The following is a 23,454-nucleotide window of genomic DNA, read 5'->3' as shown; positions in this document are numbered from 1 at the left end:
TCCATGTAAAATCTCTTGTTTGGAATGCATTCATTCAAGACTGATCCAAAAAATGGAAGCAGTACCGATAAATACCTCAAGGCGGCGCTAGCGGTCTAAACTCTGACAGGGAAACTGCCTGTCAGGAGTTGCAGGAGAGGCCTTTACATCAAAGGCTGGGAGTTAATTAAAATCTTAACCTCATGCTGTTCCCAGAAGACAATCTGATTTAATTAACAGGCCAAAAGGCTGGGAAACCTCTCACCTCCAGAGATTCACACCAGGAGTTAGAATCTCACAAAACCTCTTGATTGATAGACTGGCTGGCAGCCTCCTGGAGACCACACAATAGGCTCTTGCACGTGAATAGAATATGCTGATGTTGACTGTTGACTGTACACAAAGAGCTCCTAGCAGAAGAGACATGTGATCACTGACCCACCCAAGTCTTGGAGGCGGACTCCAACACTCTGAGAACTCAATTGAAAGCAAAATATATATTTTACAGAAACACTGATAACTCTTGGTAACCGGATGACAGAAATGTGAAATGTGGGGACCCTTAAAATGGAAACTTTGCCTACAATTCAAGCCCAAACTCCAATTTGTGTGCTGTTCTGGGGCAAAACCCCGCTATTTATTGACACCACAGACACTGTAATTAAGCTAGACAAATGGAAAGTTACGGAGATATGTGTAGTAGGAGGGTGTACATTTGTATACATTTTAATGAAAAACCAATATTGCAAAACCAGTTAAAAAGCGCAAAATGTTCTGAATGCAAGCTCTTAGAAATATCAGAGTTTGAACAGAGTATACCTCATGTGATACGTGATGGGTGCATGTAATTTCAAACCACTGTGTATCTATGAAATATGTCTTTAGGTCAAATATTTATTTATTTATTTATTTATTTCATTTTTACATTTGTATAGCGCGCAGGCAGCCCAGGGACATTTTGGCGCTGTTACTTGCAGAAAGCTTAGTTACATTACGCATAGGTTACATCATTTGGCAGTGACATTTAGGTGTAACAGATATTATGCATGGAGGCGTACAAAGGTCAGGTATACATGTGGCGAGTGTAGGTGATAAACGGTATGGAATTAAGCAAACAGGGTGGTTTTCAAGGTTTTGCGGAAGGTGGTCAGGGAAGGTTCAGCTCGCAGGGCAGTGGGGAGGGCATTCCAGTGTAGAGCCGCAAGGTAGGGGAAGCTAGAACCCCCTGCTCTTGATTTTTTTTATCATGGGTACCGTGAGTAGGTTGGTATAGGGGGTCCTGGTTGGTCTTGCGGATATGGCCGGGTGGATCCTTTGTGCAAGGTATGCTGGGGCTGCAGAGTGGATACATTTGTGGGTGAGGGTCAAGGTTTTGAAGATGATCCTCTCTTTTATAGGTAGCCAGTGGGAGGCTCTTCTTGCAGTAGATATATGTTTTCTTTTGGAGATGCCTTGTGCTGCGCATAAGGCGTTGTTTTGAGTAACTTGCAGTTTCTCAAGGTTTTTTGGGGGGGTCCGTAGGAAGAGGACATTACAGTAGTCCAGCTGAGATCCAGTGATAGCCCTAGCTATGTTTGTGCAGGTGTCGCTGGAGAGGTAGGGTCTAACTGCATTGAGGTGTTTGGCCTGGTAGGCAGCTGAGGAGGCAATGGCATTCACCTGTCTAGTCATGGACAAATTAGAGTCCAGGTAGACGCCTAGGGTTTTCACTGACTCAGATACTGGAATGGTGATAGAGTCAATGGTGAAGTGGGAGAACTGAGCGTCAAGTTTTTTAAGAGTGTCGGGGGAGCCTACAAGTAGGAGTTCAGTTTTGTCAGAGTTGAGACAGAGGCTGTTGGTGGCCATCCAAGTTTGGATTGCGTTATAGATGGTGTTAAGGGCCTTGGAATCAGTCTCATAGTCACCTGTCAGGGTCACGAGGATCTGCGTGTCGTCCGTGTAATTTGTGTACGAGATCCCCATGGCGTCAAGGATGAGGAAGAGAGGGCGAGTGAATATGTTGTAGAGGGTAGGAGAGAGGCAGGAGCCTTGAGGGACACCACACAGCATAATGGTTGGGGATGCCGTAGCTAGATCAGAGAAGACCTGCATGGTCCTTCCATGTAGGAAAGAAGTGATCCAGGCACTAGCGTGGGCTGAGAAGTTTGCAGTGGAGGTTAGGTGGTGGCATAAGATGTCGTGATCCACGAGGTCAAACGCAGCAGAGAGATTGAGGAGGAGGAGCAGGACAGGTTTGCCCAGGTCTCTGGCATCATCCATCTGGTTTTTTAAATCCAGTAAGGCGGTCTCGGTTCCGTGTTTTGGGCGGAAACCAGATTGTCTCAGGCCTAGGAGTTGGTTCTCTTCGATGAAGTGTTGGACTTGCAGGTAGGCTGCTTTGTCCAGAATTTTAAGAAGGAAGGGGACGGTGGTGATGGGTCTGTAGTTGTTGGGTGAGGTGGGGTCAAGTGTGTTTTTTTTATGAGGGGCCTGACCCAAGCTTCCTTGAGGGAGGAGGGTACAATGCCTGTGGTGAAGGATGCGTTTACAAAAGCTGTGAGAAATGGGGCGAGGGACTCTGCACAGTCCTTGATAATGGTGGCGGGGCAGGGGTCTCCTTTGCAGTTGGCGGGTTTGATTCCTTTCATTAGGGTGATGATGTCTTTCTCTTGGATGGTTTTGAAGGAGAAGGTGGGGGTGGCCTCTGGAGAGTGGGAGGGGGCGGGAGTGGGGGGGGTGGGAAGAGAGAGTCTGGAGTTCAAGATTTTGGCTTGTAGGAGGTCTAGTTTGTTGCGCATGGCAGTTTGGATGCCGTCACACCAGGCTTTGTCTTTAGTGAAGTTCTGGGGTGTAGGGGTAGGGGTTTCAAGTTCCCTGAATATGGAGAACATTTCTTTGGTGTTGGAGTTGGCTTCGGAGATTCTAGTTTCAGATGATTTGGCTTTTGCTAGGATGATGGCTTTTTTGTATTCCTTTGAGCGGGTTTTGAAGTCAACTTTGTCTTTGTCATCTTGGGAGGATTGCCAGTGCTTAAGGGCAGCGCGTTTGTTCATCCGGAGTTTAAGTAGATCTGGGGTGAACCAGGTGTTGGAGTGGCTTGTTGGTTTTGACTTTCGAGGTTTGAGAGGAGCAATGGAGTTGATTGCTGCTGATATAGCCTTATTGTAATTTTGCGCCAGGGTTTCTGGGTTATTGGAGAAGGGAGGTCTGAAGGCAGGACCCTGGAGGAATGGTAGAAGTCTTTCTTTCGTAAGGAGGCGAGCGCTTCTGGTGAGGGCGGGTGGTAGAGGATGGGGGGTTGGGGTGGGGGGGCGTAGGTGGGGATGTTGAAGGTAATGATGTGGTGGTCAGACCATGGGGAGGGGGAGTTGCCAGTGATTGTTAGAGGGCAGTTGTGCTGAGCAATCCAGTCAAGTGTCATGCCCAATGAGTGGGTGGGGTCTGTGACAGTGTTGGAGAAGTCTAGAGTTTCAAGGGCTGAGTTGAGTGCTTTGGAGGCAGGGTCCTTGGGGTCATTAAGACCAAGGTTGACATCACCGAGGAGGATCGCTTTGGTAGATTTCTTTAGGTTGTCTGCCAGAAGGTGGGTGATAGTGGATTGGAAGTCTCCTATGGGGCCGGGTGGCCTGTAGACCAGATGGAGTGTAATGGTGCAGTGGTGGGAGGTGGAGAGTTTAAGTTGGAGGTAGTCACTGGTGTTGTTCGTGGTTTTATCATTTTTTCTGATGTTAATTGAGTCTTTGGCTATGATTGCTACTCCCCCGCCTTTGGTGGGGCGGTCTTGCCTGATGATAGTGTATCCAGGTGGGAGTGCAAGGGAGAGCGCAGGGCCTGAGGCTTCATGCAGCCACGTTTCGGTGACTAAGAGGATGTCTAGGTTGTTTGAGGTGATGAGGTCATGGATGTCTAAGGCATGGGCATTGACGGATCGGGCGTTGATCAGGGCACATTTGAGATGGGGGGGAGAGGGGGAGGTGGAGACTGGTGGGGGGTCAGTAGTGTCCGGGCTCATATGTAAGGTAACAGTGGCAGGCACATCAATACATTCAGCTGGTGAGGTAGAAGAATTGGCAATAGTGGGGGTCCCATTTTCAGGGGTCATAGGCATGGTAACAAAGGCAGGTACATCAATAAATTCAACTGGTGAGGTAGAAGAATTGGCAATAGTGGGGGTCCCATTTTCAGGGGTCATAGGCATGGTAACAAAGGCAGGTACATCAATACATTCAACTGGTGAGGTAGAAGAATTGGCAATAGTGGGGGTCCCATTTTCAGGGGTCATAGGCGTTAAGGTTGCGGTTTTGTAGACCTCAGATTTGGCCTTAGGGGGTGCGAGAAGTTTAGCTCTAGTTATTGTGTCTGTTGCCCTCGATACAGATCTGATGGCTGTGCTGGATGAAGGGTGGGGGCCATGGAGGGAGTTCATCTGTGGGGAGGTACAAAGGAATCTGGTGCGCAGGAGCGTACCTGTTGTGGATGATGTGGAGGTTGCAATGGGTCTCAATGGTAAACGAGTATTCCGCATGCTAGTAGATTGTGGAATAGATCTGTGTGGAGCACAGAAGGTGCGGGCGCGTAGCCGATCATGTCTAGGCTAGAGTTATGAGGAGCTGGATGGGAGGGGATGCATGGATCCTCTTACCTCTAGGCGGTGAGAGCAGATCGTTCCTGGCTGATGGCGACGAGCAGCGAGGAGCTGCAAAGAGTACGGGAGGCCTTTTCTCCTGGCCTTCGCTCCTCGGCTGCGCCTCTCGGTCCTCACCCCCTCTATTTAATGCAGGATGGGAGGGGCAGGCAGGCGGGCGCAGCAAATCGGATCCTGGGCTTGTGGCGGTGATTTTGGCGGCATGTTTTGTTGTTGTGGTCTCCATGGCAACGAGGTCCGCCATTTTGGGTGCTTCCTCGACCACGGGACACGCGGCAGGCAGTAACACGGGGCACACGTCGGCTCAGAAACACAAAGGAGCAGCTGATCTGGCATCCAGCTGGAAGGGGATCATACAAATATAGATTTGGGTGTAATTTGACAGGGGAGTGTCCTTTCTGCAAGCCATTAAATGACATCATTCTGACACACAATCCTGCTCTCCAGTGAGAACGCAAAGAATTCTCCAACCTATCAGAACTCTGAAGGGGTTGGGCCTAGAAAGCTAGCCTCTCCACCCACTTTCAAACCACATAAAAAGGGACCACTGAAATCTAGAGAGGACGTCATTTTCCATTTTCTTGTGGGAAGCTTTGCCGGACCACACAACATCGAGAAGATACCAGTTCCAGACTGACTCCAGCTACATACTCCAGAACCTAGGACTTATACTTTAGAACCTAAATCAGAGGCCTAAAACCACAAGCTGAGTTCTCTGCAGCAGGCCTCAAATCATTGCAAGCTACACACAGCCGGGCGAGCTGCTTGAATCCCTTGCCAAGAACTTTTGCCAGGACCAGTGCAGTGATCCAGGAGCCGTGCAGAGACCGCTGTATCCGGACAGACCAGACCAGAGATCCAGAGTGACCCAGACCGCTGTGAGCAGAACCAGAGAGCTGACCCAGATCACTGTGAAGTGCCGAGACCAGAACCGGAGTCCAGTCCAAAACCTGACCAGATCCGTGGCGAGGCCTATTTCAAAAATATATTGTGAGTACCTAGCAGAACTGTGCAGAACCAATCTCTTAGTTAAAATAATCTAATCCAAACTATTTTAATCTAACCAGAACTGCCTCCTAGAAGTTGTCGCTTGTCATTTTGCAAAGCTGCACCACTGTCATTTGTCAATTCTGCAGCTGCAAAGCTGTCACCTGTCATTTTGAGTTTACTTAAAATCCGAAAAACTACCTTTATTTAATTGTCCGTATCTCTGGAACCGTTTGGACTTCTTCCACAATCACAATTCACGCACTCGCACATTTTACCGCGATTTGCGATTTGGTTAAAAATCCAGCAACGTGTAACCATCAGCAGTCATTTCTTTCCTTGCTAAAAATTTGTTTGCCTCTTAATCACCATCTCTGAATCATTGCTAAAGTGAGCCAGAACTCATCCCAAGTATCTCTCACTCACCCTGGACCTCCTAAAGGGAATTAAAACCATTTTCAGCATATTTCTCATCCATTGCCATCACATTTAAAAAGCATTTTGGGCCTGTGTTTTAAAACTCATACCGGTTTTCTCTAAGCTTGCTGGGGGGAACTGAATTTCGTATTGTATTTGATTGCATTCCTGAGAACTGTATGCTACTCTTTCCATCTACTTCCATGTCTTACATTGCATAGGGGAGGGGGTGAAATGCCACAGAAAAAGTGATTACTTTATCTTTTGCTAAAATCATATCAAGTATTTCTGTACTGCATTTTATTCCTCATTGCTTTTCCCTTGAAATCATAAAAAGTAGTTTTGCTACTTTATCCATCCTATACCAACTCCTCATTGATTGTAAAGAAGTGTGCTAGTGCCAGATTACCCATTGTTGATCAACATCATATGTCATCATATGTCTAAATGTACTATCAGATATTATTTTATTATAAAGTGTGATATATATATATAATGTTTAAATTCTCAAATAAACCTTTTAAACTTGCAGAACAGAACAACTACTTGGCTCAGTGAGGTCAGGGGGATTCTAAGAGAGGGGTGTTATATAGGGGTAGTCATCCAGAACTCATGAACTGGACATAAAGATATATCAATAAGGGTTTCCATTCAGTATCCCAGACTAGGCATTGACTTAGCTGTAGTGTTGAATTGAATCCTCTTACAATGTACAGAAGGAAATGTTTGATGTTATGTTAACCTATGCTTCACTACTTTGCTGCAGATTATCCGGAGGGTCCGGAGGTCCAGAAGAAGTCTGTTCTTAATTGTTTCTCCATTTACCCTTTTCACTCGGTGGTGAGTAATAATTAGTTGTTGAAAAGGTAAGTTGAGTGTTCCACATCTTTGAGGGTTTGGTAGGGCTCAGCAGCTTCCGCAGATTACTGGCCAAGGCTCAACCTGACAGGAACACCGAAACCATAGTTACCTGCACATGCCATCATGTGCACCACCATGCAAACGTGGAGGTCACTATGCATTCCTGCATCTCCACCACTGCAAACGTCATGTCCTTGTGATGTCATCAGCACACCCCAAGGAAACAATAAGTAAAATAATAGTAAAAAACAGGAAAGGCAACTCAAAAATAAAATGCCAACATCTGGGCATGAAGTGAACAAAAGAATTAAAAAAAAAACATAACAAAGTCCAGCATAGACCGGGGGGGTGGCCACTCAAGAGGGGGGGGGCAGGGTGCATATCTACTTCCAGATCGGTGTATGTAAAAAAAGAATAAACCCTCCATGGGCTCATGGGCTGCAAGGCTATGGTGGACCAGGAGGCATGTCTCTGCTTGCACCACCATCCTGGGATGAATCCGAAGGTAGCAGTGGTGCCTGGGGCTGACCATGCAGTGCCCTGGCCTGGTCCTCAGTATCAGTGGCCATGCGTGACACTGATGAATGCAGCAGCATCCTGGGGGCTTGGAGGTCACCATGCACAACCTCACAGTATGCACAGAGTTCCTCTGAGATATTCTTCCTCAATGTTAGCATCTCCTGTTGGAACAGTCTTCTGGTGGCTGCCTCTTCCTCATAGATTGCAGCTCTGTGAACCAACTCTTGCCTCAAGGCTTCCCTGTGTGCCCAATCCTCTACAAGCAGGGGTGCCTGCAGAGACCTCAGATCTGCCAATTGGCTCCTGATGTTGGCCTCCAAGCGCAGCCCTTGGGAGCGGCATGTGGACCACATTACTGGAAGCTGTTGTTCCACCTGTGTTGCTGGTGGGAACATGGAACTGGCCACCCTATCCATGCCCTCAGCCAAACTCTCATAGGCAGCACCCTGTCGGTGTGCAGAATGCAAAATGTGCTGCTCCCACACTGTCTGACCAGGTTGCACACATCCTCCACTATTGCAGGGCCCACACCTGCCTGACCCAAGGGAGCATGGCCTATGGTGTGATTTCACTGTCTCTCGCTGCCGGACTCCTTGGACATCTGCCCCAGGACCAGAAACCAATACATGGGAGCGTGGCTTTGCATCCATAACCACCACCGATGGCCCTGATACCACTGACTGGCCTTGTGAAGGCACCTGACCCCCTGCAGACTCACCAGCCCCAACTGCTCCAACAATTGTTGCACTCACCTCCACCAACATTGAGGACTGCACATCCGGTTCAGCATCAGAGATACAGGAGTCCAACGTGTCAGAATTGTATGCTGAAAGGCCCAGGATGGTCTTTAGCATCAGTGGATTCTTACACCCTGCCACGCCATGTCCTCCACTGGTGGTCTGAACCACCACAGGCTCGTCTTCCTCCTCATCCTCCTCCTCCTTTGCATCTGGTGCCTCCTCACCTGGACAGAAAAAGACAGGAGGAGTTATGTGCAACGTGTCTAGAGTAAACATGTGCATCACATTGCTGTCATGCAAACAAAAGCAGGGCATGTCACCATGAGAGAAGCATCATGCACAAGGTATCTACAGGAAGCAAACTGATCATAGCATATGCAGACTTGCAACAACATTCCCTGCTCAGGGCCATGCTGCCAGTGGACGCATTGCCATCAAACATGGTTGTTAGCAAGCACATTATGTCACATGGCACAGCAATATTTTGACTAATGCCACTGAAATGGGCATGGTCATGTGGTTCTCTGATGTGCAATTACATGACATGTCAACAGGCAGACACACATATTAACATCCAAGTCTGCATCCATCACATGCCACACCAGTGTTGACCTGGCACATGGACTGCACACAATGGGAACATGCAATTAATTGTGGAAAAAATGAAACAGTCCCAGTTGAAGTATGACTGTAAGAGTAACACCTCACCAAGGTCTGTGAAGTGGAGAGCGTAAGTAACTGGAGTTGTGGATAGGAACAAGGTACAGTGACCCACAAGAGGGACAGGCGCATGGACCCATGGCGTGTGTGCTGAGTGTGGGAGGGTAACAGGGATCTGGACTCACAACGATTTGACACAGGAGTCATTGCCATAGCAGCAGTGGGGATGTGCACAGTCTATACATATGCCCACTCACTGATGGCACTCCATTAGGCGTGTTGGTTGCCATCTAAGATGGTCTATATAGCATGTAAGCACCTACGCATTTGTGTGAATAGAGAATCTATACCCTGCTATACTCTGCAGTTCATGAAGTGTAACTCGTTTGTCTGACACAAGCACATGTCTAGCAGAGCATAGTCACTGACATCAAGGATGCAACTAACAAGCGTTGTGGTTTCATGTTGCAGATGTTGGATGGGTATGCTAGTGGGGGATGAGTACTGTCACACGGCCATGTTCAACTGATGTGCAACACGTGGGTTGTATCCACTCTTGAATACACTGGACAGGAGTACACCATGACATGGTTCACCCAGGGAACTCATTCAAAAGCAGCCAGATGCACAACACAATAATACATCTTGGTTATGCTTCACTACACATAGGGTGCAGGGTGCACAATCCTGCTCACTCACTGTACATGCCCTCGTAATTTGGCAGGCCTCCCATGCCTTGCACCTGCTCCATTAGAATTAATTGGCTCATAGTCTCTTCATGCTGGGTGAGCTCCTCCTACGGGGATCCCCCTCCAGTTGCCATACCAGAGGCGAGGTTGGCACCCAGTTTGGACTTGGTGTGACAGGTGAGATCATTCCAGCGCTCCACTACCTGAGCAGCAGTGCGCTTCTCAAACCCTAAGGCATTAATCCCAATTGTGATATGCTGCCAATGCACCATACAATTAACAGGTGGATGTGTGCTCCCCGGTTGCAAGCACATGTCATGGTGGTGCTATGTCACGTAGTCCATGAGGATCTGGAGTAATCCATCATGGATGTTCCCTTTCCTCATCATGCCAGTGTCCTGTGCCGTGCCATGGGGTTGTGCCTGTTCTTGATGTGCAGGCTTTGCTTCTTGCCACATGGTGTTGGTGTTGACCCTGTGTGGCACTGACCACTCTGGGCTCCAGATGCTGGACCACTATGCCTGGGGCATGGTATTAACTCCTGGGGCTGGGACCGTTGCTTCAGCTGCACTTCCCTTACCCTTCTGGGCTGGGATAGCTGCCTTAGCTGCACGTCCCTTACTCTTCTGGGCTGAGACAGCTGCTCGTCCCTTACCCATCTGGGTTGGGGCAGCTGCTTCAGCTGCATGTCCCTGGACCCTTTGGCCTGGGACAGCTGCTTCCGCAGGACATCCCTGACCCCTGCCGCCTCTGCCCCCTTTCCCTCTTTGGGCCTTTCCACTCATGTTCCAGGTGTAAGTGAAAAATGGAAGGCACACCAAGCAATTTTCCTGGGCAATAAGAGTGAGGAGGCAGTGAATGTGATGGAAGACGCACTTCTGTGGTCCAACAAGGCTCAAATGTACCCAGGTTCACAAAAATACGGGATTGTGTAATGCACAGGCACAACAAAAAATGAAAAATTACATACATGAGACCAGGATAGATTCTGTAAAAAGAAAAAGCATTACGGGATATGCAGTGGCACCCAGCAACATAAAAAGTGCATACGTGAACCCTGGGAAAGCTACCCTAAGAGTAAGAATAGAGGTACATGATACACAGGGGCACCCAGAGTATGGAAAAGGTGTATGCAACTCACTCATAGCCTCTGAAAATACAAAAGTAGATGTGCATATGCGCATAGGCAAATCCCCCACCAAAATAAGAAGTTTGCATGGTCCCTGAAGTGAACAAATTGCGTGGCACCCCAAAATATGCAGTATTTCACTCGTCTGTCTCTTCCCCTTCGCACGTATGGTCAGAGTTGCTTCTACGCATACTTATGTATCCCTGATTCTGGCATTCTCAAAGCCAGCGTGCAACATGTGTCACGTAGGTTACGCACTGAGGGCCTATCCTCGGATTTCAAATGTCCATGCTAATTTTCTTTGGGCAAAGTCCTTTCACTCTGTAACCGGCTGCCCTCAGATTAATACACGGAAGTCCCATGCTCCAGCCTCTGTACCTTTTTTCTCTGCTTCTTACTGTCCTGAGCTGCCTCCTACATCTGCTGATGCCTGTCCAGTGTGTGAGCCTGCTGCCACCTGCTCTGCGTTTGGAATGCCTGCTGTCCAGCCATTCCCAGTGCTCCTGTCCTTGGCCCTGTGACCACCGCAGCTGCTTCAACGGACTCCCACCATGTTATACCACCACCACCACTCCACAGCCCAGCCCCAGGACCATGTTGCCCACCCACACCTGCATCGGGAGTTGCCATGTCTGCACTGTCATCTTCAGACCAGGGCCTGAACCCCATGGAAGCGAGGCAGAGGGGAAGTTTACATCCTGGTGGAGAAGGTCCTGGAGAAATATGATGCCTTCTTCAACCCAGTGATGCAACGTGGCAAGGAAGGATGTCAGATCTGGGACGGGGTAACGGATGCCATCAAGAATGTGCAAGAGCACTGGGGGGACCTGAAATCCAGGACCCACAGCAAGGCCCTGCAGTAAATCCAGGCTGGTGCCACCGCAGAGGTGCACTGTGTGCGCAGGTGCCGCATGTCAAATACCAGCATGCGTGTCCTGGAGAAGTTTTAACCGGCGCTGCACAGACAGGTCTGCAAGTTACGTGAACTTCTGGAGTCGACTGATGAGTATCCATGTGTTGCTATGCTCTACAATGCATGTGTATGTTGCTGTTTGTTGACAGTGAGCGCCTTAGGCTTCCAGCAAGTATGTTTCTGAGACAGATGTCTGTATGCATGCCCCAGACATTGCTCTCCAAGAGTGCATTCAGACAATATGTATTTTGAATGAGATATCACTTGCATTGTGTGTTGTAGTGCTGCCTTTCAGACAGTGCACATGTTTTGTTACTTGTGCCTGAGACGTGCCAGTGTTACAAGTGTGACAGTTAAGGTAGGGTTTCCCGCATCATATGCATGCATGATGTTCATGTGTATGTGCCAAAGATGTGAATGTGTGACTAGCCCAGACTCACGCCTGAATGCAAGACGTGCATTTGGATGTTAGATGTAGTCACATAGAGGGATTGCTCTTAAGAGGACTCTGATGTGATTGCTCATCACACTCTGTTTGTTGATGTGTGTGCATGACATATTTATGTGCTTGTTGCTGTGGCATGCTGATATGTGCAAAGCACATTATGCATGTGTGATGAGCACACACAATTGATTGGTAGTGACAGTGGCAAGTAGCCTGATGTGAATTTCTGGAGTGATGACCAGGCATGTGTATATATGGATGTGGATTGCAGGTCCATGTGTGTGGGGTTGGAGGTTGATGGTTGTTCCCTTGACTAGTCATGTTCATGTGAATGTTTGTATTGCCACACACAAATTGGTGCAGTACACTGATGTTTCTGTTCTGTTTCTCCTTTTCCACAGTTGCATCTGAAGAAGAGGGCAGAACCAGTGCTGTGGAGCATGGCAGCAGGGATGCCTCTACCATTCAGAGGTGCAAGACCCAGCCAAACCCCATGAAACCACCTCTTCGGGGAGCAATGTGGCTTTGACTCCGCCAGTAACATCTGACATAGTTGCTGGGGGTACGTTTAAGAAGGTGAAGGTGGGAGTGTGCTCTTCAGCAGCAATGGGGACAGGTGATGCCACATAGGAGCCATCCAGGGCAGAAGACGCCCCAGAGTCATCCAGGTTGGTGGCTGTTGCAGCCCAGCCCATGGGGTCTTGTGGGGGTGTTGAGGTAGGCGTGCCTGCTGCAGTCCTATACCAGGGGCATGAGTATGTGCAAGCCACCCTGAAGGTCCCTGTGCAAATTCTGGTTACTGGGCCATCGGAAGCAGCTGTATGTACCTGCCGGGATGCCTCCACCCAGACCCACCACCCGGTGTCAGCTGAAGATCCACCCAGACTGACACCCCCTTACCATCCGGAACTAACTGCTACCCTGCGGACCAGGGTGGCGAGGCGTACCGGTCATCAACCGTGATGATATACAGGCTATTTCTAGTCTCCTTTCACATCATCACAGTGAGGTATGTCGCCTCATCACCTGGCTTGCAACATGCCTGTTCTTTGTTGTGCTCCATGGGCTGTTCACTGATGCAACCCCTCCTCGTCTTCCTCCTCTGTGTGCTAGTCGTCATCTGGGGTGCCCTCAGCCCATATACCACCAGGGCCCTCTGTGCACCAATCCCACCCACATTGCCCAGTCTGGTGGGCGCAACATCCCTGTCCGAGTCGGGAGTCCGAGGTCAATCAGCTGAGGTGGTCACAATGGCAACCCAGGCACTGACAGGGTCACCAACAATGGATAGACAGCAGGCACCCAGGAGCAGGGCACAGGCCGTACGCCCCATGGTAGCTTCATCAGCTCGGAGGGCGTACACGCAAAGCAGGCACTGTGGCTGCAGCTAGCAACCTGGTGGAAACTACTAATTTTCTCAGGGTAGAACATCCAAAGGGGGCAGGAGCGCAGTGCGAGACGGGAGGCACACATGGACCTGAGGGACAGGATGTCTTCCGTGTTCCGGAGATATGGGCAACAGATCAGAGCAGAGAGGCAGCGGGGTCAGGAAGCAAGGATTGTGTTGGCCAGGGCTTGGATTGTGCTGCTTCGGCTGAGTAGAGCGGGCTGCCATCCTGGAGGACACTTGCAGGGAAGCCGAGGTGATAGAGACACAGATGCTGGAGACCCTGCAAGTCCTCCAGGCAAGAACGGAGACCTACCTGAGGAATGAGGACGTGGCGGTGGAATCAGCCCTGGTAGAGAGCCCAAGTGAGATTGGCAAGGAGGAGTTGGACTAGCCTGCTGCCTGTGTACATAGTTATTTAGGTGTAGGTTTCCTTTCTTTATTTATTATTTTACCCAGACTTTTCAGACATTCCTTCCCTGTTTTTATTGCATATAGTTGTTTGGGCTTAAGGAAATGATTTTTTTACATATTTAACATGGACTACTTTTACCTTCAATCAAAGTTTATTTTTGTACTTATTTACTTAATATATATTGTTCTGTGTGTTACACTCCACCTTTCGTGCAGTTCATTTGTGTGTCAGCCTGTATGCTAGTTCTATATTCAGTCAGTGCATCTCTCCATTTCAAGTCATGATTCTTGTTGCGTGCATGCTTGTGTATTGTTGTTGCAGGGATGGTTGTGGATGGCAGTATGCACATGTGTCTGACATGTGGTGGCAGGTCTATCATACGAATGGGTCTGCACTGTAATTTTATATTTGTAATTACCTGTGCTGCATCACTCTGTGTTTGGCATCAGTGTGGTTGGGGTGGAGGAGGTGAGCTCACTGTGGGAGCGTTCCATGGTCACTTTCATAGCCCATTACTTTGTCATTGCAGTGTAAAATACATGTCGTGCATACACCTTCACCAGCATGTGCACTCACACAATGCCTTCTCTCATGTGTTGCTCAACCTCTAACACTGGAATGCAGTTGTGGCCCAAATGTGATCTTCCTGAGTGGCTGCACAATTCACCATTCACCATGAGTCATGCTCTCTCTGACTGCCCTACTATCACCCATGCATAGCCCTGTCATGTGATTGTTCCCGAAGGTATTTTGCCACCCAGCCCACTCATGCTCTGGCTGTGACATGCCTGGCCATTGTCCATACATCTTGCAACAACTTCTGGTATGTTTGCTTCTGCTGTGGGCACACATTCTGTCATTGTGCTTTGATGCCTTGGCAATGTGCCATGGGCAGCAAGCACATGTTTTTGCACTCATTTGTAACATGTGTATGGTGGAGGATGATAAAGGCCTTGAGGGGTGTGTGAGCAGATGCTCCACTCATGGATGGACATCTCCGGTGATAGCAGTTTGTCAGATTTGCGGAATACAATTCATGGTGCTGTCAGACCACAGAGGTTCAGGTGACTAACTGACATGCATTGCACTGGCGATTTGGCAGACTGTCAGGGTGCTGCCTGTGGGCGATGTCACAGGTGAAGGGGGATGGGGACTGGTGTATAGTCTGGAGGGGGCTGCCTGTGGGGGGTGTCCAGTCTGGAGGCGACTGCCTGGGGTGTTGTTCAGTCTGGAGGGGGCTGCCTGTGGGGGGTGGCCAGCCTGGAGGTGGGTGCCTGTGGGGGTGTGGGGGTGTCCAGTCTGCAGGGAACTGCCTGTGGGGGGTGTCAGAGGTTAGGTGGGCTGGGGCGTGGTGTCCAGGCTGGAGGTGGGTGCCTGTGGGGGGTGTCCAGTCTGGGGAGGGCTGCCTGTGGGTGTTGTCCAGCCGGAGGGGGCTGCCTGTGGGGTGTGTCCAATCTGGAAGGGGCTGCCTGTGGGGGTGTCACAGGTGAGGGGGTTTGGGGGGTAGTCTCCAGCCTCGAGGGGGCTGCCTATGGGTGTTGTCCAGTCTGGAGTGGACTCCCTGTACGGGTGTCCAGTATGGAGGAGGCTACCTGTTGGGGGTGTCTATTATGGAGGGGGCTGCTTGTGGGTGTTGTCCAGTCTGGAGGGGGCTGCCTTTGGGGGGTGTCCAGTCTGGAGGGGGCTGCCTGTGGGGTTGTCACAGGTGAGGGGGGTCGGAGGTGGGTCCAGTCTGGAGGGGGCTGCCTGTGGGTGTTGTCCAGTCTTAAGGGGCTGCCTGTGGGGTGTCACAGGTGAGGGGGGCTGGGAGGTGATGTCTAGTCTGGAGGGGGATGCCTGTGGTGTGTTCTCCAGTCTTGAGGGGGCTGCTGTGGGCAGTGTCACAGGTGAAGGGGGATGAGGGGCGGTGTCCAGTCTGGAGGGGGCTGCCTGTGGGCGGGTGTCCAGTCTGGAGGGGGCTAATTGTGGTGGGTGTGTTAGGCAGAAACCTGTGCAGTTCCCTCTGAGACCACCTCAAAAGGTTTAGGTCTACAAGTGTTTGGCAGTAAACCCACTTGGTAGCAGTCTCTACCACACAGATTCACTTAGTAGCTGTGGCTGAGCAGTCAGACTTCCCTCAAGAAGAGGTAGACAGTGGCCCTCATTACGACCCTGGCGGAAAGTGACTGACCGGAGCGCCACAGCGTAAATAGCGTTTCCGCCATTGCACGAAGGAGCAAAGTGCGGACCATTCCGACCCATCGGGCACGAGCACCACGCCACGGCGGAAGTGCAAAGTCCGCGATGGCGGAAATGACCCCAAAACGGCCCACACCGCCGCCGTACGGCGCCCTAGGTGCAATACCGCCACCCCTCTTAGCGGTCACCGCAGTGTGCGCCTACCGGAAAGTACGGTGACCGGAAATATACGGAAACGGAAGTAAAAACATGGGCCCGGAACGGGAAACATCCCGGCGTACACCTATAAAACCACTAAAACCACACAACCACTAAAATCACTACCCTGAAACACACCCCAACCCGTCACCCACCCTAGCGAAACCAAGACAAATGGGAAAAGTAGCGAAGAAAGCGTGCGACCGCAAGCGGCAGGTCCACTTCTCCCGCGAGGAACTCACCGTGCTAACCGAGACCCTCCAGGAGAATGCTGCCGTCGTCTTCTCCACGCAAATGACCAGAACGGCACTTGCAAACAAGAAGACCATATGGGCTCTGGTGGCACAGCGGGTAAGTGCGGTGGGGACCGCACCCCGCACCCCACAGCAATGCCGCAAGCGATGGGACGACCTGCGGATACGCGTCCGCAGCATACTCTCTGCCAACCGCAACATTGCCACAGCCACCGGGGGAGGTCCTGAATCACCCATCAAGTTGACCCCCTGGGAAGAAATCTGTGCCTCCACCATCGGAATGGAGAGCATAGAGGGAGTCGGAGGGATGGAGAAAGGAGTGCAGACATCCGAAGATTCAGGTAGGTGTACCAGATAAAACAATGCCAAATCCACACAGTCCATCCATGTGAAGTACCATGCGTCCACATAGTGCAACAGAAACACATGTCCAGGAGAACGGCCACACACATCGGCCTGATAGCGCACGTAAAAACCCACAATAAATACATAAATAATTAAAAACCCCTAATACACGCACTACACGTGCAGCAGGCACACCCTAACTGCAGGCTGCCAAACAACTGCACCCTCACTCCACACACAAATCAAAGCACCTCCAAGGACCCGACCCAAATCACCCTCAGGTACCACCCCAGAGCATGTGATACAATGCCATTCCAATTCCCACAGACCCATCATTAACCCTCGCCCTCCTTTACTCCACCACAGGGTCCGATCCAAACGACGAGCTACAGGACACCCCTACCAGCACACCTGCAAAGAGGGCCAAGACCAACGGCCAGAGACCCTCCACCTCAGCTGCACGCATCAAGACACGGCAGCAGCACAAATCAGGTGGCAGCACAGAGGAGGGAACATCAACAGGCACCCCAGCAGCCAGCATGCCCACAACACCACCACCACAGGTCCCCCCAATGGATGCCACAGAAGGCACTGCCTCTGGTGGCAGCAGCACCATAGGTGACACCCCATTGATGGCAGCATGCTCCGACACAGAAAACGGGGATGTCGAAGTCAGATCCATCCATGACCTGTCCCAATCCCCCTGTCTGTCCCATCCCGTACAACATGAGGATACCACGCAGGGGCACCCACAAGACAACGACTGGCCATCCCCCACAAGCCCTGTGGCAAGGCAACATGAGGACAACAGCCCCTCTGTGACACCCCCGCAAATGGGCATGGCCCAGCAGAGGCAACAGTCCCTCGACAAGTTAATCGTGCAACAGCAGCAAATGGCCACGCTCCTCAAGGACCATGCCGATGAATGTGGGGGCACTAAGGCAGACATAGAAACATCAACTGAGACACTTAGGGCAGAAATGGAGAGAGGCACAGAGACGCTAAGGGCACAAATGGAGAGTAGCACCGAGAGCCTGAGAGTCCAAATGGAGAGAAGCACCGAGAGCCTGAGGGGGGAACTGCATGCGACGTCCAAAGACGTATGTGCCGAACTTGCCGCAGTGCGCCGTGTGCTCACTGAGCTCTCGCAAACCCTTAGGGACATGCATGGACGTGAGCAGGCAGACACATCATCCGTTGCAAGTTCCGTCCAGGGCAGCCCCCAACGTAGATCTGGAAGGAACCTGCGCTCCACAGGCAGGGGTGCCCCTGATACCCGCAGAGGGGGCTTGCAATAGCGACAGCCCACTGACAATGAGCATCTTTGGACACTGGGGTTCGGGGGGGAGGTAGGAGGGTGGAGGGGGTGTGTTGGGCTCACTTGGGTGGCGGGTCGATAGGGTGTTCAACATGACATCACATATGCCATAAAAAGTGCACGATCAACCAATGAGATGTGTGGACATTGATTTTTGTGTACTAGGCCATCATAGGCGTACAGTCCATATTGTGCATGTCCCAGACACGCACAGTGCCACGAGTCCCGTGTCCATGTATCAGCCACCAGGCATGAGTGCTAGAAGCATACATCAATGAGATGCTGACGAATGTCACGGGCCTCCGGTGCCTCGCAGACTCCATGAGGTGCTGCCACATCCCCACCCTCATCATGACCATCATCAGGTGCTTGCAGTTCTGCGTCAGGGGGCATGGGCACATTTCTACGTACGCACATGTTGTGGAGCATGACACATGCCATCACCATCTTTGCAACCTTCTCATGGCGGTACAGGAGTGCCCCGCCAGACCTGCTGAGGCAGCGGAAACGAGTCTTCAGTAGGCCGAATGCCTGTTCAATGACTACACGGGTACGTGAGTGGGCATGGTTGTAGTCCTCCTCATGCTGGTCCCGTGGGTTCCGGACTGGTGTGAGGAGCCATCTCTTCAGTGGATATCCAGCATCACCTGTATGTGGACGAGAAACGTATGATGTGGAATGCCATTGCTACGTACGCACACCCCCCCCCTTCCTGCCAGGTCATTGCCAAATCACATTCCCCACATAATCATGCATGTAATGAGACTCACCGAGTAGCCAGGATCTGTTCCCTGCGTGTCGCTCCATGTAGCGTGGTATTGTAGAGTTCCTCAAGACCATAGAATCATGGGTAGATCCAGGGAATCGGGCACAACGATGTGTAATGATCCTGTTGGAGTCACACACCATTTGTACATTCAGGGAATGAAATTGTTTTCTGTTGCGGTACTGGGCCTCCATTGCATGTGGGACGACCAATTCCACATGGGTGCAGTCGATGGCACCAATGCAACCCGGTATGCCGGCAAGTGCATGGAATCCCACTTTTGTGTTGGTAATTTCCTGCTCCGAGCGTGGTAGAGAGATGTAGTCGTCTGCGTGCTGCAGGAGGGCATCGAGCACTTGCAATAGTGTCCGTGAGAACAGTGGATGAGAAATGCCATGCAACTGTCCGACTGTGTGCTGGTAGGTGCCTGTGGCCAGGAAGTGGAGTACAGACACCACCTTCAGTAGGGGTGGGATGGCGGTTGGGCTATCTATCATGCTGACAAGGTCAGCCTGTGTCATGTCCACAATGGCGGCTATGGTGTCCCGGTCCAGACAGTAGAGGGTGTGGATCTGCTCATCAGTGAGGTTGAACGGATGTGCTCGGAGGCGTGGGATTGCGGGCTGCCTGCGTGGTGGTAGTGGCTGTGCTGGCGGCCCTTGCTGGCCCTGCCTTGCCCTCCTCCTCCTCCTGCGTCTCCTTCGTGCGGCCGGTTGCAGTTGGTGTTCGTCTTCTTCTTGGAGTTGGAGTACTTGCAGTGCTATCAGGTCCCCCAGGGCCAACATCGCGAGTCCTGCCGGTAGCATTTCGGTGTGGTTGTGGGAGGAGACTGGCTGTGCAATTTATGTGTTTTCAGGCTGTATGGCCTCCACCTGTGGTGATTAATTCCACCTGTGCAAACTGCTCTCCCCTTTGGCCGAGCACGTCCCGCGCACAACGCTGCAAATCGGGGAATGGCATCTTGCTATTGCAATCATGTATTTGTACCCGATGGCCGTGTAACATTGGTTGACATGTTCATTCTGCTGTGGTCCCATTGTTGCACATACTATCTGTGCAGTCGCGAACAGACTTGTGAAGGGTCAGTGGAACGTAGTACTCGAGTAACGGTGGGCCCTCATGCATCACTGTACCGAGTTGCAATGACGGGCGGGGCGTCCCATTTGTGGGTGAAGGCAGTTGCCATTTTCACACACAGCCGCACTAGATGGATTAATTAGTGATTTCAAACGGCCACAGATGCCTCTTCGACGTGATGTTGCAAATGTGGAATGCGAAGGGCGGCGCTTTCGGTTTCCAGCTAGCGGCGAGGAGATGCCCACAGGTCTGACTGCAAATATAACGTTCTGTTGTTCAATGTCCTTGAGACAGGGCCCATGGCGAGGAAGCAATGATTGATATGAATAGTTTGGGATGCGCAATTGCTACGTGGGCGATGAGGCCGGCCGTTCCCAAATACATGTTACTTCACAACACTGGAATTACGGGCTGGGGCACTGTGGATTTTGCAGGCTGCATAACGCACAGACTCAATGGATGTTTCTAATGTTATGTGAGTAATTATTCAGGCATTTTGATTCCGGGATGAGGGAATGATGAATGGATGCATGGGCAGGTGATTTGATACAGAGTTTGCCATGTACAGGGCTTCTTGGGATCTATCCGCCTCCCCTACGCTATGTGATGCAGGGCTGCCATGGTGGGACCATCGTCTATCTGGCCTTGTTGAGCCCTCCCTGTCGCGACACGCCCTCAGACACTTGTGTCCATGCACATTAACATTCCCATCTGATGGATTCTGTTTTGACAGACGCATGCACAGGTACACTCGTTTGTGATGGTGTTTGCACCTCGATATAGATGGTTAGGAGTCGCAAGTGGTTTTGGGGTGGTGATGATCCTTTGGAGTGGGCTAGCATGCATATGGCTGTGGATTTCGTGTGATCATTGAAGTGAGTTGTTGGAATGTAGTTCTGATGGCCATTCTGTTCTTTTTCTTTTCTTTTGGTTGACAGGTATCTCCTCCCCTTTTGCCACTGCCATCTGTATGCCACTCCTGCAGATGGGTTTTACTCCCGACACCTGCTGCTTCGTGTTAATCAGTGGAGCAGCATTACGATCTTATGGGACGATCGCCAATGGCCCACATGCCCTTACGCAGTACTGGTGGCTCGGAGCAACATTTCGGCCTTTCAGCTGGACTAGTGCCTCCCCATTGGGACGGCCCTGCGGTTCTGTGCGCTTCCATGTTGCCTTTTCGTACGTGAATGTGGCTCTGTGTACCATGAGGGAACAGGACGACACACAAGTAGTGGCTGGTCATTTCTTGCGGATGCAGCCCACAATGGTGATTGGTGTTTAGGAGTTCATGGCCTGATGGCTGTATGGGCTTGGTGACTTTGATGTGCATTAAATTTCTATTCTGATTTGGCCCGTGTAGCGTTTTTCTTTGCAAGTGATGTGGCATATGCCTATTTGGGGGGCGATGTATTGTGAGGAGATCTGCATTGGGTTCCAGCTTCGGAGTTTAGTTGCGTGGTACTGTACTGGGCGCGTTTGCCTACTAAGCCCGTGAGGTCAGGGATGGGGGCTGCCAATATGACAGTTTGAATGTTGTCATGCTCAGGGGCGGGGGATTGGGTTTTGTGTAACAGATGCCGGTCAGCCAGGTGGACTGGTGGAATGATGTGATTCTCGGAATATGGCTGGTCACAGGTGCCTGTGTTTGCGTGCGTTTCTTGGTGGGGGACTGTGGTCATGTCCATTGGGATGGCTTCTGTATTCGTGCCATCTGTGCCCTGCAGCTCCCATTGGCCCCTCTTGTGTTTCTTTTGTTCGTTGCCATGCATAGGTGACTTGTACATTTCAATGGTTGCATTGTGGCTTCATTGCACCTACGGGGAGTTGTACTTTGTGGGCAGGGAGCGGTGTACAGGCACTCAGTGGGGCCGTTTACGGTTGATTCGCGAGGCCGTACTTCTCACCATGGCGGAATGGTACATTACGCCATGCCTGATGGCGTTAGGTACATGTCCGCTAGGGTCGGAATTGGCGTACCGTTGCGCCATGGTGGTGTTTGCGGTTTCGCATGGCGCACGCGCGCATGCTTGGTGCAGTTAGCGTTGGCGTTCACTACGGTGTCGCTAATGGCTTCGTACTTTGCGGTGACGGGTCATAGTCGCACCGAGCGCTATTCGATGGCGGTATTGCATTTCCGCCATCGTTTTCCGATTTCCGCAAGGGTCGTAATGAGGGCCAGTATGTGGAGTATACAACATAGGGCAATTCTTCACAGTAAGACAAGCAAACACGCAACAAGGCTTCAGTGTAAAGATATAAAGGTATTTATTTAGAACGACACATCTATAGAAAACACTCTGGCACTATTACGGCAAACACTTCAATTACAATTACTCTACGAAGAAAAAAGATCAATCCCCCTAACAATAGTTCGACAAGTCTAGGTTTTACCAGCATCACTTATTTGCAGACAGAGGTGTATGCTTCAACCTAGATGGCACTCTAGTATTCGTTAGGACGGGAGAGAAAAATAAGCAGGTTACGAAATCAACACGGTTCCAATACTTAAAGGACAAATGCAAGGCAAGAAGACAAGAACCACGGTAGATCATGAAGTTCAGAGGCCAGGCCCACTCGGAGAGAGGCGAGGCGATATGTCCCAAAAAGTATCTTAGTGGAAATGCGTACCTTGATTGTGGAGAGACAGCTCTGGCGGGGGCAGTTGTTCCTGGTGGTGGGTGCACGTCCGGTCTTTGCCAAGAGAAGAGAGGATCTCGTCGTCGAAGGAAAGTTGGAGATCGTTGCACCACCAGGGAAGAGACCAGCTGCGGAGTGCTCCATCACAAGGCACCACCTTTTGGTCGCGGTACAGGGGTAGTGGCTATCCGGTTGCCGAGGTGCTCTGCACGGGAAATTCGACCACTGCGTCCTGAGGCGAAGAAAAAGCAAAAGGGACTGGTTGTTCCCACCAGTCAGGGGAAGAGACTCTCCGGCAGGGAGATCTCGTCTGTCGTCGGGAAGTGGTGAGTCAGTTCAGCAGGGCTCCACCGGAGGTGTCGTTGTTGCAGGTCGGCTCAGCTTTACCCTCGTCGGATTCTTAGGTCCTGTGGCGACTTCTGAAGATCCAGTCCCAAAAGCCCTGCTTTTATGCAGAAAACCCCCATTCATTCAGCCTAGCTGTCAATCAACACACGCTAAGTGGTGAGCGGGGAGGCTCACCACTTGGGCCAATCACACCAGAGTGCGACCGGAGTTGGCAAGGCAACTCGGTCCAGGGTGCCTAAACCCCCTGGAAAACCCCTGTGGTAACCCAGACAGAATGGCACCACTTTGGAGGGTCTCTGTACAGAAGCCTGCCAAAAGTGGAACAAAGGGCTCGACCTTTGGTTTAGGAGTCACAGAGACGAACACAGACGCCATTTTAAAAACCAAGTTCTGGCAGAAAATACCATCCGATAGACTTATTTAATATAAGTAGACAGGTGGTATGTTAGAGACTAACGAGAAAAAGTAACAATCTCTAACAATGGGAAGAATCCCATAGGGTTATATTCGGGGTCGAACATAACAAGTAGTTTCCACTGCCACCAGCCAATACTCGACGAGG

The sequence above is a fragment of the Ambystoma mexicanum genome, chromosome 2p, assembly GCF_040938575.1.
Source record: "Ambystoma mexicanum isolate Mex_15411 chromosome 2p, UKY_AmexF1_1, whole genome shotgun sequence".
Taxonomy (NCBI): domain Eukaryota; kingdom Metazoa; phylum Chordata; class Amphibia; order Caudata; family Ambystomatidae; genus Ambystoma; species Ambystoma mexicanum.
The sequence above is the reverse complement of the archived record's forward strand: the minus strand, read 5'-3'. Positions refer to the sequence as shown.